The sequence below is a fragment of the Giraffa tippelskirchi genome, chromosome 12, assembly GCF_054371585.1.
Source record: "Giraffa tippelskirchi isolate mGirTip1 chromosome 12, T2T-mGirTip1v1.2.pri, whole genome shotgun sequence".
Classification (NCBI taxonomy): Eukaryota; Metazoa; Chordata; class Mammalia; order Artiodactyla; family Giraffidae; genus Giraffa; species Giraffa tippelskirchi.
Genome location: NC_137286.1, coordinates 103,787,561 through 103,801,530, shown reverse-complemented (window position 1 = coordinate 103,801,530; position 13,970 = coordinate 103,787,561). Strand labels below are relative to the sequence as shown.

Below are 13,970 nucleotides of genomic sequence, written 5' to 3'. Positions count from 1 at the left end.
AGAAACTAGATTAAAATACAAAAGTAAATAAAATACGCAAGCTAGAGAAGGGGAAAGATGGTGATGATCCATTATAAGCAAATTATATAATTATAATTTTTTGCTTCCCTTTTACTGAGTAATTTTGGATATAGGCAAATAAAATTCAAGTATTTTAATGTTTCACAGATTCCAGACAAACACTAAATCAAAGTACGAAAGATAGGAAATAGGTTGAAAATAATAGTTCTTCTTTATTTTGGTTTGTTTTCCAGATATAACAAAATCTCACATACGTTATCACCTTGCCTATGTTACGATTTTTCCATTGTCTCTGAACTTTTGGGGGAGAAAATGAGAAAAAAGAAAAAAGAAAAACGTGACTCTCTTTGCATCCTGGTCACTCTGCATCCATCCCTCACTATAATCTTTAGAGATGGTGTGTACCCTTGTGAGGGGCTTCCCCATTGGCTCAGCGGTACAGAATCTGCCTGCAATGCAGAAGACTTGGGTTCAGTCCCTGGGTCGGGAAAATCCCCTGGAGGAGGGCATAGCAACCCACTCCAGTATTCTTGCCTGGAAAATCCCATGGACAGAGGAGTCTGGCGGGCTGCAGTCCATGGGGTCATACAGAGTCGGACATGACTGAGCACATAATTCTTGTGATGACCCTTCCCATCACGAGATGCTGTTCCTAACAGTTAGCATGCCCACTGATTATGCATGGTCATCAGAAGCAAATGAATGAGCCCAGAGAAAAATGAAACTGAATCATGCCCAAAAAACAACATGATTTCTGGATTGACGGCCTTTCGAAGCCTTCACTGTTGAAAATTAGAGATGCATGTATTTCCAGTCACTTCTTATTGTGTATTTTTGGGTTTCCAGTATTAAAGGCACTTGAAAATAACCTCTTCAGTTTTTCCTTTTAGAGCAGTTATTAGGATAGGTTCTTATTAATATGAATGTGTCCGAAAGTTGGCTTTCATGTTTTTTTTTTCCCCCTCAGAAGTGCTGTAGCATAATGTAGCTTAAAAATATGTGCAGTTTCTGTTTCTATCAGAAACATCATAAAGAACCTCAGTGAATGGAATCCCTTTCAATGGGCTTTGTATAAAAGCGGCCAAGCATTAGATTCATATGCTTTTGTAGATCTAGTTAGCTTTGAAATATTATTTCTGAAGTGTTGGATTTCATATAATACATTTCGGCACCTTGTTGACTTTTTCTGCCCCGTAATTCTAGTGTCAGCCTCAAATTATTTCTGGTAATTTTGTATTTTTTTTTTAAGATTATGTTTGTTTTACAAGCATTGGTTTGTTGGTGAAATGAGAAACCCTTATCTGGATGGATGGAATATGATTTCTGTTCCTGAATTGAGTGAAATTTGGTTTATCTCAAGTACTAAAATATATAAGAAAGTACTAAAATACATAAGATTCAGCAAGTTTCATTTAAAGTTAAGTTTCCAGAAGTTTTGAAGTGTTGGGGATATGAACAGTAGTGAGTTAAGCCACATTTTGGGAAAGTTGAATAAATGTAAACCCAGAGAGGTTGAGTTGACCAAAACTTTTTGATCTGTTGTCCTTCCTTCTCACCCGATGCAGAAGCAGTAAGTGCTACATCCTAAGGCTATGTTTGCAGCTCAATCGGTAAGGAATCTGCCTGCAATGCGGGAGACCCGGGTTGGATTCCAGGGTCGGGAAGATCCCCTGGAGAAGGAAATGGCAATCCACTCCAGTATTCTTGCCTGGAAAATCCGTGGACAGAGGAACCTGTCAGGCTACAGTCCATGGAGTCGTAAGAGTCGGACACGACTTAGCAACTAAATCACCACCACCACCAAGGCTATGTTTTAACCCTCTCTCGCTGTTGTTGTGTTGTTCAGTTGCTAAGTTGTGTCCAACACTGCGACCCCATGGACAGCAGCACTCAAGGCTCCTCTGTCCATGGGATTCTCCAGGCAAGAATTCTGGAGTGGGTTGCCATGCCCTTCCTTAGGGGATCTTCCTGACCCAAGGATACAACCCGTATCTCTTGCATTGCAGGCAGATTCTTTATAGTCTGAGTCACCAGGGAAACCCATTCTATTAAAAAGTATTTGTATTTGCTTTTTAAATTGTAAATTTGTTATTTCCTGCTTTTATTGTTTCTTTGAGCAGTTTTTCAGGGAAATGGCCCTGAACACACTGTCCTGTGGCTTTGGGCTGCCTCTCCATTCCTCTTCTGTATCACATCTGTAGGATGTCCCTTCTTAGAGCTATGACCGTCTGTCGGAGCCTCGCTTGCTTTCTTTCAAGTTTGCCTTTGTGGTTGGGCGGCTGCATCAGGACCATTTCAGTCTCCGCAGGTAGTAACAGGCATCAGGAGGATGGCTGTCCCCTCAGTAGCCGGGAAAGGTTGGGTGTGCAGAAGCCACAGCTCACCAGAAAGAGATCTCAGAAAGGTCCGGAGAACTCAGTTCAGTGCAGTTCATTTTGGGCTCAGGGCAGTGAATCTCTGACCTCCTGATCGTGTGCTCAGTCATGTCTGACTCTTTGCAACCCCATGGACTGTAGCCCACCAGGCTCCTCTGTCCATGGGATTCTCCAGGCAAGAATACTGGAGTGGGTTGCCATTCCTTTCCCCAGGGGATCTTCCCCACCCAGGGATCGAACCTTGTCTCTTGCACTGGCAGGCGGATTCTTTACTGATGAACCACCAGAGCCCCTGACCTCCTGTAAGATAATGCATTTTTGCCTCCTATTTCCTTACATCTCTAACTTTTAGGTGGTACCTCTGGTGTTGGAGAAGACTCTTGAGAGTCCCTTGGACTGCAAGGAGATCCAATCAATCCATCCTAAAAGAGATCAATTCTGGGTGTTCATTGGAAGGTCTGATGTTGAAGCTGAAACTCCAATACTTTGGCCACCTCATGCAAAGGGTTGACTCATTGGAAAAGACCCTGATGCTGGGAAGGATTGGGGGCAGGAGGAGAAGGGGACGACAGAGGATGAGATGGTTGGATGGCATCACTGATTCGATGGGCATGGGTTTGGGTGGACTCCGGGAGTTGGTGATGGACAGGGAGGCCTGGCGTGCTGCGATTCATGGGGTCGCAAAGAGTCGGACACGACTGAGCGACTGAACTGAACTGAACTGGTGCTCTCCTGTCATTCCCCTCCCTTCCAGAAAAGAAAAGCAAAGACACCCTTGGTTTTGCAGGATTATGGAGGTCCAGTGAGCATGATAACAAAAGCACTTCATCATGGCTGAATGACAGGGGACCCGTACGTTAACAGACTGGGAAGCCTTCTCCTATGCCTTTTTCTTGAGGGCTGGGTGGTTTCTGCTGGAATACAAATGGAACACTCAGGATTTTAAAGATACTTACTATGAAAATCCCTGACTGTGGCAAATGAAGGTGTCTTACAATTCACAAGAAATATTTGCTAAGCGTGCTTCTCTGGAGCACTTATTTTTGGAGTAGAAGTGTGACTTTAATTTCCAGTACTAGGCAGTGAACATAATTTTTATGAAACTAGTCATGGGATCTGAAATTAAGACTGTATGGCCTCTGTTAACCTAATCTACATTTAATATATTCACTGCAGTATATTGAGAGTCCTGGTTGTTAACCAAAGAATTATTTATTGCAGAAATTATTAAGGACAGCTTAATGGAATTGACTTATAATTTCATTCATCTCTTCATAACTACCAGATTAAAGGATGCTTTGTCTTGAGTTCAGTCATTTCCTCAAATTAAAATAAGGAACCTATAAAATCTTTTTCAGCTTTATGGGGAACGTTCATGGGCATCGAAGAAACACATGAAATAGTTATTCAGAAATCTTTTTAGACTCTGCGTGCTGAAGGTACACATAGGATAAGAGGTTTTGGAATCTCTTGCAAAGTCAGAATTGCCCTGCAGATGACCTTACAGAAAGTCAGAACTGTTTCAAAGACTGTAAACGAAAAAGATGAAAAGAGTTTCTCCTTCGATAGTTCCGATGGCTGGTGCGTTTGGCCAAGGACGCGAAGGAGAAATGTCTCCCATTCTCTGGGGAGTGATGGTGGGTTGGGGGGGGGAGCAAATTCCCTCTGAATCAGAGCTTCCATCACGAAATACATAATATCCTCCAAAGTGGTAGCCCAGGAAGCACAAAAGGAAGAAAACTTGGCAAAAATCGACAGAAGTGAGCAAACACGTAATTGTAGCAAATTCTATTTTCATGTCAAAGAGAATGAATGGATGAAAACTTGGAGGAAAACAGGCTATGGATAAAGGGGAAAGAATCCACAAGAAGTAAAAATTCCATGGTTTCAGGACCTATGTGATACTGAATAACGGTTGAGTTTAAATACTAATAGCAGCTGCAATGCAGGAGACCTGGGTTCAATCCCTGAGTCAGGAAGATCCCCTGGAGAAGGGAATGGTAACCCACTCCAGTATTCTTGCCTGGAGAATCCCGTGGACAGAGGAGCCTGGTGGGTCACAGTCCATGGGGTCATGAAGCGTCGGACACGACTGAGTGACTGACACACACACACAAAACAGCTGTTTACATTACCCTGCCAATGTCACAAAGAGTCAGACACAATTGAGTGACACACACACACACACACACCAGCTGTTTACACATGCAAAACAGCTGTTTACCCTGCCAGTGTCACAAAGAGTCAGACACAACTGAGAGACACACACACACACACACACACCAGCTGTTTACCGTACCAATGTAGCTCCCACTCAGCTAAGAGGCGCACACACACACACACACACACACACACACACACACACACACACACACACACACACACACACACACACACACACCAGCTGTTTACCGTACCAGTGGAGCCCCCACTCAGCTAAGAGGCTATTCTGTGGTGCCTTCTAGTTTGGGGCCGAGGCACTTAGGTAACCCATAAACTGGTTTAAAAAAACACATGGTTAGAAGTGATTTGCTTATAAGTAATACATTAGATAAAAATTGTTTTGCTTTATTTGGTCATATGGGGAAATGAGAAGATTGAAACTTGACACATGTTGCTCCTGTTGATCCGTACGATTTGTTTGGCTAATAAGTTAAGACGGTAAGCTTCTCAAAGGCAGAAGGCTGGAAGGCTGGTTCTTCTCCATCTTAGAGTTTGGTGTCACAACTTACATACAGCACGTGCCCAGTCATGTCTGTGGACATCATAAATCAGGAAGCGTTCACTGCCAAGTCTGCATGCGGACTGTCAGACCGTACACCCCAGAGCAGGCTTATTCTGAAAAAAAAAAACGCTTGTTGCTTTGCCATGTGTATGTTTTGTTAAGTTCAACTGTGGCCCCAGATGCCTAATGGAAGATTTACTGTGTGGCTGATGGTTTCCAGTGTGAATGGAGGTTGTAGCTGAGGACAGTGCTCTAGAAACCTCACTTCCCAGGCCCAGGCAAGAGAGAGAGGTTTGACGTTGTTCCCATGGATTCTGTGAGATTTAGTTTTGTTTTTTTTTTTAATTGTTTTAAGGCTATCTATCTTCTGAGTGATCTGGGGTTGTATAGCAAACAGGAGTGCTGTGCGCCAGTGGCAGAGAACCTGGGTGTGTTCACTGGTTGGAATCGTTGTGTTCTGAAGGGGGCCTCGTCTAGTGCATAATTCTGGCTCTGTGTATAGACTTTTTAATAATGAAGTAATATTTGATTTTTCCAAGTAGTTTAACATTTGGCTTCTGTTGTTCAATCCTGTTTCAAATGACTGTGGCTCAGTGGTAAAAAGTCTTGCCTGCCAGTGCAGGAGATGCAGGAGATGCAGGAGACATGGGGTTTGACCCTGGGTCAGGAAGATCCCCTGGAGAAGGAAATGGCAGCCCTGTCCAGTATCCTTCCCTGGAGAATCCCATGGGTAGAGGAACCTGGTCGGCTACAGCCCATGGGGTAGCACAGAGTTGGACACGACTGACAGTGCATGCATAGAATTTTCAGTAATAATGTAATATTTGATTTTTTTCAAGTAATTTAACATTTGGCTTCTTGTTCAGTCATGTTTCTTTCAGTCCTTTGTTGGCTCTATTTGAAATTTCTTTTGGTATAAAGGATGGGTTCAGACTCAGTGGATTTTTAACCCCCTAATGGGTTGTTGCAGTAGCATTTAATAATAATCATCTTTACTCCAGTGGTTTGAAATGCCACATCCATTTTAGACTGAGTTCCTAGATGTGTATGTATTTGTCATTTTCTGCGTTTTCTAATCTGCTCCGTCATAGGTGTATTTACTCAGAAGTCAGCACCACACTTGGAGAAGGCAATGGCACCCCACTCCAGTACTCTTGCCTGGAAAATCCCGTGGACGGAGGAGCCTGGTAGGCTACAGTCCATGGGGTCGCTAAGAGTCGGACACGGCTGAGCGACTTCACTTTCACTTTTCCCTTTCATACACTGGAGAAGGAAATGGCAACCCACTCCAGTATTCTTGCCTGGAGAATCCCAAGGACGGCGGAGCCTGATGGGCTGCCATCTACGGGGTCGCACAGAGTCGGACATGACTGAAGCGACTTAGCAGCAGCAGCACCACCACACTGATTAATTACTGTAGCTTTAGTGTCTCTGTGTCTGATGGGGATGCTATCAACTCTTTAGTCTTCTTTTTCAGAATTTCACATCTCTGCTTGTTTTCCCGTAAGAACTTTAAAATCGGCTTGTCTTGTTCCTAAGAGGATTGTTGGGCATGCTTACTGAAAACCTTCCTCTGTGATGAGTGACACTCTGGATTCTTAGGGCCCATCTGTGTTATTAGCCTAGAGATTTGATTTTAAACCTAATTCTGACATTAACTGGCTTTGTAATAAAAAAAAAATCAGATTCACATTTTACTATTTTACAACTGTTTGCAGGTATTTTTAAAGAATTGCTGTGTACTCACTTTTTTTTTAACTTTCTCAATCATTAGACACAACTATTGTTAAGAACTCTTAACATTTTTTAGCATTGAAGTGGGGTGCTCGTCTTTGCAAAAGTTGGAAACAACTGAATTAGAGTCCTGTAAGCTCTTTTTTGTTCTAAAATTCAGTTCTAGATAAACTGAGAGGTGGTATATCATCAACCCCATCAAGGATTGAATTTACATCTTTGTTGTCGCTGAAAGGGCTACTCCAACAAGAGAAACTGCAGAAGTGGTTCTTGGCAAGATCATTTGTCTGTTTCTTTCTTTTCCTCTGTAAGCAGTTGGTGTTTTGAAAGGAAGCATATTGTCTAGATTTTCAAAGTTCTCTAAAAACAGGATGGGGGAGTGCGTTATTTTCGAAGCATGTAACGCGACTGCATCTTCAGCAGAATTAAGTGCTTTGAAAGCTTGCATTCTTTGTGTTGTCATAGTTGACTATTATGATTGAAATAAGTATGTATGTATCTTCTTCCCTTTCTGAGTGTTCGTTGTTAGGTCTGGAGAAAGCCTTGGATGGAATGATTATGGGAGAAGACAGTCAAGGCTGTGTTAATTCTCAGATGAGCCAGAGTTTACATTTTGAAGGGCACATCACATCTATACTCTGCAGGATTCTGTAACAGATTGGAAAATAGTGGAACAAATGATGGGAGAAGATTGCCCTTCATCTATCGGTGAATAGCAGTTATCATTAAAGTGAGTTTTAAAAGTGAGGAGATGACAATTTCTTTTTTTTGCCCCCTTTGGAAAATTACTTTCAGGACTCATTGATTTTAAAATTGTTATGGGACTTAAAGAAAAAAACCTAAAAAAAAAATCCACCAAAAATCCTATAGTTCTATTGGAATGGTATTCTGAAGTGGAGAGTGAGGTTTGGGATGTGTTGAATCTAGTTATAGCAGGCACAAACTCTTTAAGAAACGTGAATCATAGGGGTCAATATAGTCATCTGATAAACTTGTTAAATCACCACGATGAAATTAGAAAGGTTAAAGGAGGGGGTTTAGGAAAAACAAGAACATAAGAAAATAATCCTAGAGTATGGCTTCCTTGGGGGCCATAAAGTGATAAAGAAGCCACCTGCCATTGCAGAGACTGAGGGTTCAGTCCTTGGGTCAGGAAAATCCCCTGGCGAAAGAAATGGCAGCCCACTCCAGGATTCTTGCCTGGAGAATCCCATGGACAGAGGAGCCTGGCGAGCTACAGTCCATGGGGTTGCAAAGAGTCAGGCATGACAGGGCAACTAAAAAACAGCAACAACAATCCTACATTTGGAAACTTCAAACTGGGAGTCAGTTGACTGGATCCAGATGCTGTTTGTGTGCTAAGTAGAAAGAGGACATGCCAGGAACGTGGGGCTTTGGTCGGTAAAGCCCTTGATGTGAGTTTCCTTCATTGGAGCAGACATGATGGGGGTCAACCAGAATCAGAGTCTCAGATCCCAGGTCCTGGGAGGGAAGCTGACCAGCCCATTTTGAGTCATGTCCCTCCTGGTCACATTGCAGCCGGGGAGAGCACGCACGCGTGTGTGTGTGTGTGAGGGGTGTCAAATTAACCCTGCGTGTTTCTCCCCAAACTGACTTCTGTATCTGTTGTCAGTTACAGGTTGCCTTTTGGGAAATACATATTTTTTAATAATTGTTTATTTATTTATGTTTGGCTGTGCCCAGTCTTCATTGTTGTACGAAGGCTTTCTCTAGTTGCAGTGAGCGGGGCTACTCTTGTTGGGGTGCGCTGGCTTCTCCTTGTGGAGGCTTCTCTTGGTTTGGAGCAAAGGGCTCTAGGTGTGGGTGTTTCAGTAGTTGTGGGCTTCAGTGGTTGCGGCTCTGGCTCAGTAGTTGTGGTACGTGGGCTTAGTTGCCCCAAGGCATGTGGGATCTCCCCAGACTAGGGGTCAAACAGGTGTTCCCTGAATCGCAAAGCAGATTCTTAATCACCGAACCATCAGGGAAGCCCGGGAAATATGTATTTTTTCCTTAGATTCTAATTTGATCTTAGATTCTGATTTGATCAGCGCACCCCAACAAGAGTAGCCCCACTTGCTGCAACTAGAGAAAGCCTTCGTACAACAATGAAGACTGAGCACAGCCAAATATAAATAAATAAACAACTATTAAAAAATTATGTATTTCCCTTTGCCATCTGGAAAAGCTTCCTTTATAGCTTATATGTGTACCAGTAAAGTGTCAGAGTGTCTGTTCCCCCACCCTGGGCAGCATATAGATTTTCATGCCTTAACCTTTGCTAATATAATAAGTGAAAACAGCGTATGGCACGGCGGCTCTCCTCTGCATTTATGGATGTCACGTGAGGTTAGGCACTTCTTCATGCCTAGTGTTAGTTGCTCAGTCTTGTCTGACTTTGCAACTCCATGGATTGTAGCCCACCAGGTTCCTCTGTCCATGGAATTCTCCAGGCAGGAATACTGGAGTGGATTGCCATTCTCTTCTCCAGAGGGTCTTCCCGACCCAGGGATCGAACCCGGGTCTCCTGCATTGCAGGCAGATTCTTTACTGTCTGAGCCACAGGGAAGTCCTCTTCACGCCTGCCCTTCTGTTAATCACTGGATGGAGTGTGACTTAGTTCCCTTCTGTTTTTGTTCAGACGAATCCCTGGGCTGCAGGGAGTCTTCTGTTTTGTGAGAGGATCCGTTTGGAAAGAGTTTCAACTTGTTGTGTCAGGCATTAGATATAGCACCAGGAGTGGTTCATCTGGGGACCAGCTTGGGCGGAGGGAGTGGGCAGGTGCCAGCAGAGCATGGAAGGAAGTGAACACGCCTGGTGGGAACCGCCAGGACCGACAGGTCAATCATGATCAGTAGGACTGTAGCCGTGACCACTCAGCAGGCATCGGGGACTGTATGGTCTGGCCAGTTACCTATGTCACAAGTGACAAAGTTCCATGAAAGTTAGAGACGTTGACCTGGTGTGGTAGTGTCCAGAGATGCCTGTGTAGGAGGCGTCTTGCTGATTCAACATTGGTTGAATGCTGAGAGTAAAAATCCTTTGGGAATGATTTTGCATATATCTGGTATTTAAATCTCCCCTTTGGTTATTTCTCCAAAGCACCATGAAGCTGGGCAGACATGTATGTGCACTTTTCTTGCGGTTACATTAAAAATAGTCCTGTTGGTGAAGGTTGGGTTGGAGTGGACCATCTTCCTCTCATTGTTAGACCTCGTGCTCTGCGTGATCTTGGATGCGGGTAGACTTGTGCTGCTTGGCTAGATGGTTCTTTAGACTTTAGCCTCAGTGAACACCCTTGTCATGCCTCTCACACTGAACTGGAGCAGGGCAGCGGCCTGTCCCCACGTTGGTTCCTTGACTGACCACCACCACCCCTTCCTGGATTTCCGCCAGTGTGGGCGAAGGTGGCCTCATAAACTCAGGTTACAGGAGTGAGTGGGGAATGTAAACACGCCTTTGTTCTCATGTGTGTAACTTTCCCTCCCCTGTGAATGAAGCCCATTCGGTTTAGGGAAGCTGGCGCTGAGCCCACATCTGAATAGCGTAACAACAGGATTTCTCATTAATATGCTTTGTCTGTCCTCGCTGGCAAGACACTGTCCGGATGTTCTTGGCTGGAGGCTGGAACGCTTGGGTTTCTACCCTGCTCTTTTCTTATCTGTAATCCTCTGCTGAGAATATCTCTCCTCCACATTTAATCAGACTCAGAAAAAAAAGGGTGAGTCTTCTGATTACTGTTTTTAATTGTAAGATTGCCATCTCTCACTCTCTGTAAAAAGATGTAACATGATATTTACTTTCACTTCAGTCCTTTTTTTTTTTTTTTTAATTTTGACCTTTCTTATTTGAGGGGAAAACAAAAAGGAGACATAAGTTGAGGCATAAGTTGATAAGTTGATGATTCTTATAAAATGTCTTTCTTCCTACAGATCTCATCTTTAAATGTAGATCTTAAACCAGAAATATCCCCTGAAAATCTACTCGTAGAAAGTAATCTGGCTGAGACTGAAGTACAAGGCAGATCTAGATGAGATCACTGAGGAAAAGTTTCAAATAAATACATCTAAAATCTGATAGTCTCATAATTCTCTAGTTTCTTCTGAATGAAAAGTAGGGATGAAACGCCGCATGGACTTTCAGCAGGCTGGCTACTGACTCCCACGTTATGTGTCGTGTGCTGCCTGGGCACCGGGGGTTCATCAGTGAACCAGACAGTGAAAAAGTCTTTGCCCCACCCCCGCTGAGCCGCCATTAACGGGGGAAGTGGGCAGTAGAGGAGGAAACTTGTCAGTTACCCACACGTGCACATCGGAAGGCGGCAAGTGGTCTGGGGGAAGAGGAATCCCTGAAGAAGGACAGGGAGGTGGCCAGAGTTAGATGGGAGAGACAGGGCAGAGCAGTGAAGGGAGGGGAGAACACGGGCCAGGTGCCTCTCTGGGTCATCGTAAGGCTTGTGGCTTTTACCTGAGTGAGATGACCAGCCCCTAGAGAGTTTCAGATCAGGAAAGACTGAGATCCGGCTCCCCTGTTGACAGAACTGCTCTGCCTTCTGAGTGGGGCACAGGCTGTTGGGAGCCAAAGGTGGAGCCCAGGCCTCCGAGGGCAGATCGCCTTCCTGCACCTCCTGAGTTTTATGTTTGAGGCTGAGAGAGGTCAGAGCTTGTAAGTTCGCCTCCTGGGAATGCTGAAGGGTAAACCATAAAGGACCCAGACACTTTTTCAGTTGTCTTAATGCCACCTTTATTTTTCTAGACCTGAAGTTAAGTCACCTGAAATTCGCTCTTGGTTTTTATTTTACATTTTGGTTTTTGCTTTACATTTTAAGTCAACTTCAGATTTTTTTTTTTATAGTTGATACTCTTTTTATATCATCTGTTAATGTTTGCCTCGTTAACATTTATTTCACATGAGATTCTCTTGCAGATTTATTTATTTACCCTTTCTGGGATGCTCACCAGTAGAATCCATGCTCCACAAAAACAAGGAATTATATCTTTTACTGCATTTTTTTACTAGGTCCCTAGTACCTAGGAACTAGCACATAGTAGATACCCAACAAATAACTCTTTCATAAGTTAATACTGTAGATACTGTTTTGTATGCTTTCCCATGTAATCTTGTGTCATAAGACTTTTACCATGTAATTTGGAAGTCTTCTAAAATGCAACATAGGTGGTTGCCTAATAATTTATTTTACAAATCTAACATAATTTGCTTTAAATTAATTTCTTTTGTTTGTCCTATTTCTCCTGTGTTTTATTTTATAAATAACACTAAGGGGAGCATCTTAATGTACGAATCTTTGCCCACATTTGTGTTTACTCCTTTAGAGTATATTTATATATATATATAGTGACACATTGTAGCTCAGATGGTAAAGATTCCGCCTCCACTGCAGGAGACCTGGGTTCGATCCCTGAGTCAGGAAGATCCCCTGGAGGAGGGCATGGCAACCCACTCCAGTATTCTTCCCTGGAGAATCTCATGGACAGAGGAGCCTGGTAGGCTATACAGTCCATGGGGTCACAAAGAGTCGGACACGGCTGAGCGACTTTCACTTTCACTTCCATATATATAAAGAATTGCTAGTTGAAATCGTTTAAATAATTTAAGGCTCTTAACATACCCTGAGAACAGAAGTATAACAGTTTCTACCCCCACTGGCATTTTAGGAGAGCGCCTTTCTGCTGGCATTTGCTCTCAGAGGCTGTTTTCTTCTCATCTGTGTTCATTCCCTTGGCCTCCCACCTGCAGTTGTCTCTGTTCCGTCCGCCCAGTTACAGCAGTGCTCGTGGATCCTGACATTCTTACTCTGGGCTCAGCTCTGTTCACTGGGGATCTGGGGGTTTCCCTGCACCACAGGTCCCCACCTCCAAGCTGGTAAGTGTTCTCTTTCCATCACAACCTGCTCCTCCTGCCCTGTTCCCTTTGGAGACAAGTGAAGGTTGGGGGTGTGGGAGCGATTCTCAGTTCTTTCCCATTTCCTCGTTAGTGATGAGCTACCTTCCAGGCGACTGAAATTTCACCTGTTTTTCTGGGCAGTTATCATTCCTCCCTATTTCTGTCTCCTCCCATGGGCTGTGTTTTTCCTCCTCAGTGTGTTTTAGATGTGACTACTGCAGGGTGTGACCGGGAGCTCAGGAGACTTGAATGCAGATGCATCATAAACTGTGATAGCGCGTGTATCTGTCTTGTTTGCATGAACAGGTCCCTTTTGGCCGGGGGCGGGGTGGGGTGGGGAAGGTGGGGGGGTGGGGAAGGTGGGGGGGAGGGAGGCGGGGTGGCGTTTATGGACCCCTTTGTTACAGCGGCTGTGACTATACTCTGTCCCTAGGGAGAAAAAGAACTGACGTTACTTGTTGAATTGCTTGTGAAATCTTGATATCAGGTTTAGTGGTACACAGAAAGCTTTGAAATAGATTTTGATTCTGGAATACATAAAAATTGTCATGGTGATCGGAAAAAGCCAGCCCTCTGCTGTGCATTTATATCTGCTATTTCCATCTGATAAGGTGCAGATTTCTTAAGTATTTTTGTGCATTTATGTGATATTTTTGGTCGAAATTTAAGATTCAGCATGTTGAATGAAACTAAACAGTAGTCCTAATTTGGTTGTGGTCTCTTTGGTATCTGGCAGTGTGCTGATTGCTTACTATGTGGTACTTTGGGAGGTTGTGATATTGTTTAGTCCGAGTTTGAAGAGGAAGAATATTGTTGTGGGGAGGCCAGAGTGACTGCCCTCATATCTTAGTTACATCTGTCCTTCTCTTGAAGGAGCTTGGACCTGCAGGACTCAAGGTATAAGTGAAGAAGTACCCCCTCTTTCCGGCAGTTGTAGAAACTCTGTGGGTCCCTGTAGGGGCCAACTGTGGTCCATGTGAGGGTGGATTAGAGAGTCAGGTTGGGTTAGAAAACCTGCTTGAGAGAACCAGGTGGGGCTGGAAGTTAAAGGAATGGACAGAAGCCAGGGGCCTGTGGGAATCAAGGCGGGTCATAGCAAGGAAATAGACACTATGGAGACACCCAGTGGGTCAGGTTCCCAGGTTCTCAAGAACCAATACATGGTCAGAAGCCAGGGACCATTTAAAAAGATGATAGCAACTTGAATCATTACT

At 43.9% G+C, this 13,970-nt stretch overlaps 1 protein-coding gene across 9 annotated transcripts in view; it reads left to right on the top strand.

Annotated features, from left to right (window-relative positions):
* Positions 1-13,970, top strand: part of WASF3 (WASP family member 3) — a 73,767-nt gene that overhangs the window by 11,569 nt on the left and 48,228 nt on the right. For 2 of the 9 annotated variants that reach the window (XM_081546674.1, XM_081546668.1), the window contains exons 1-2: positions 11,203-11,517; positions 12,528-12,735. The exons of 4 other annotated variants lie outside the window; for them this stretch is intronic. The gene's annotated coding sequence lies outside the window, so the exon portion shown is untranslated. 3 more of the 9 variants (XM_081546670.1, XM_081546666.1, XM_081546671.1) reach the window with 3 other exon arrangements.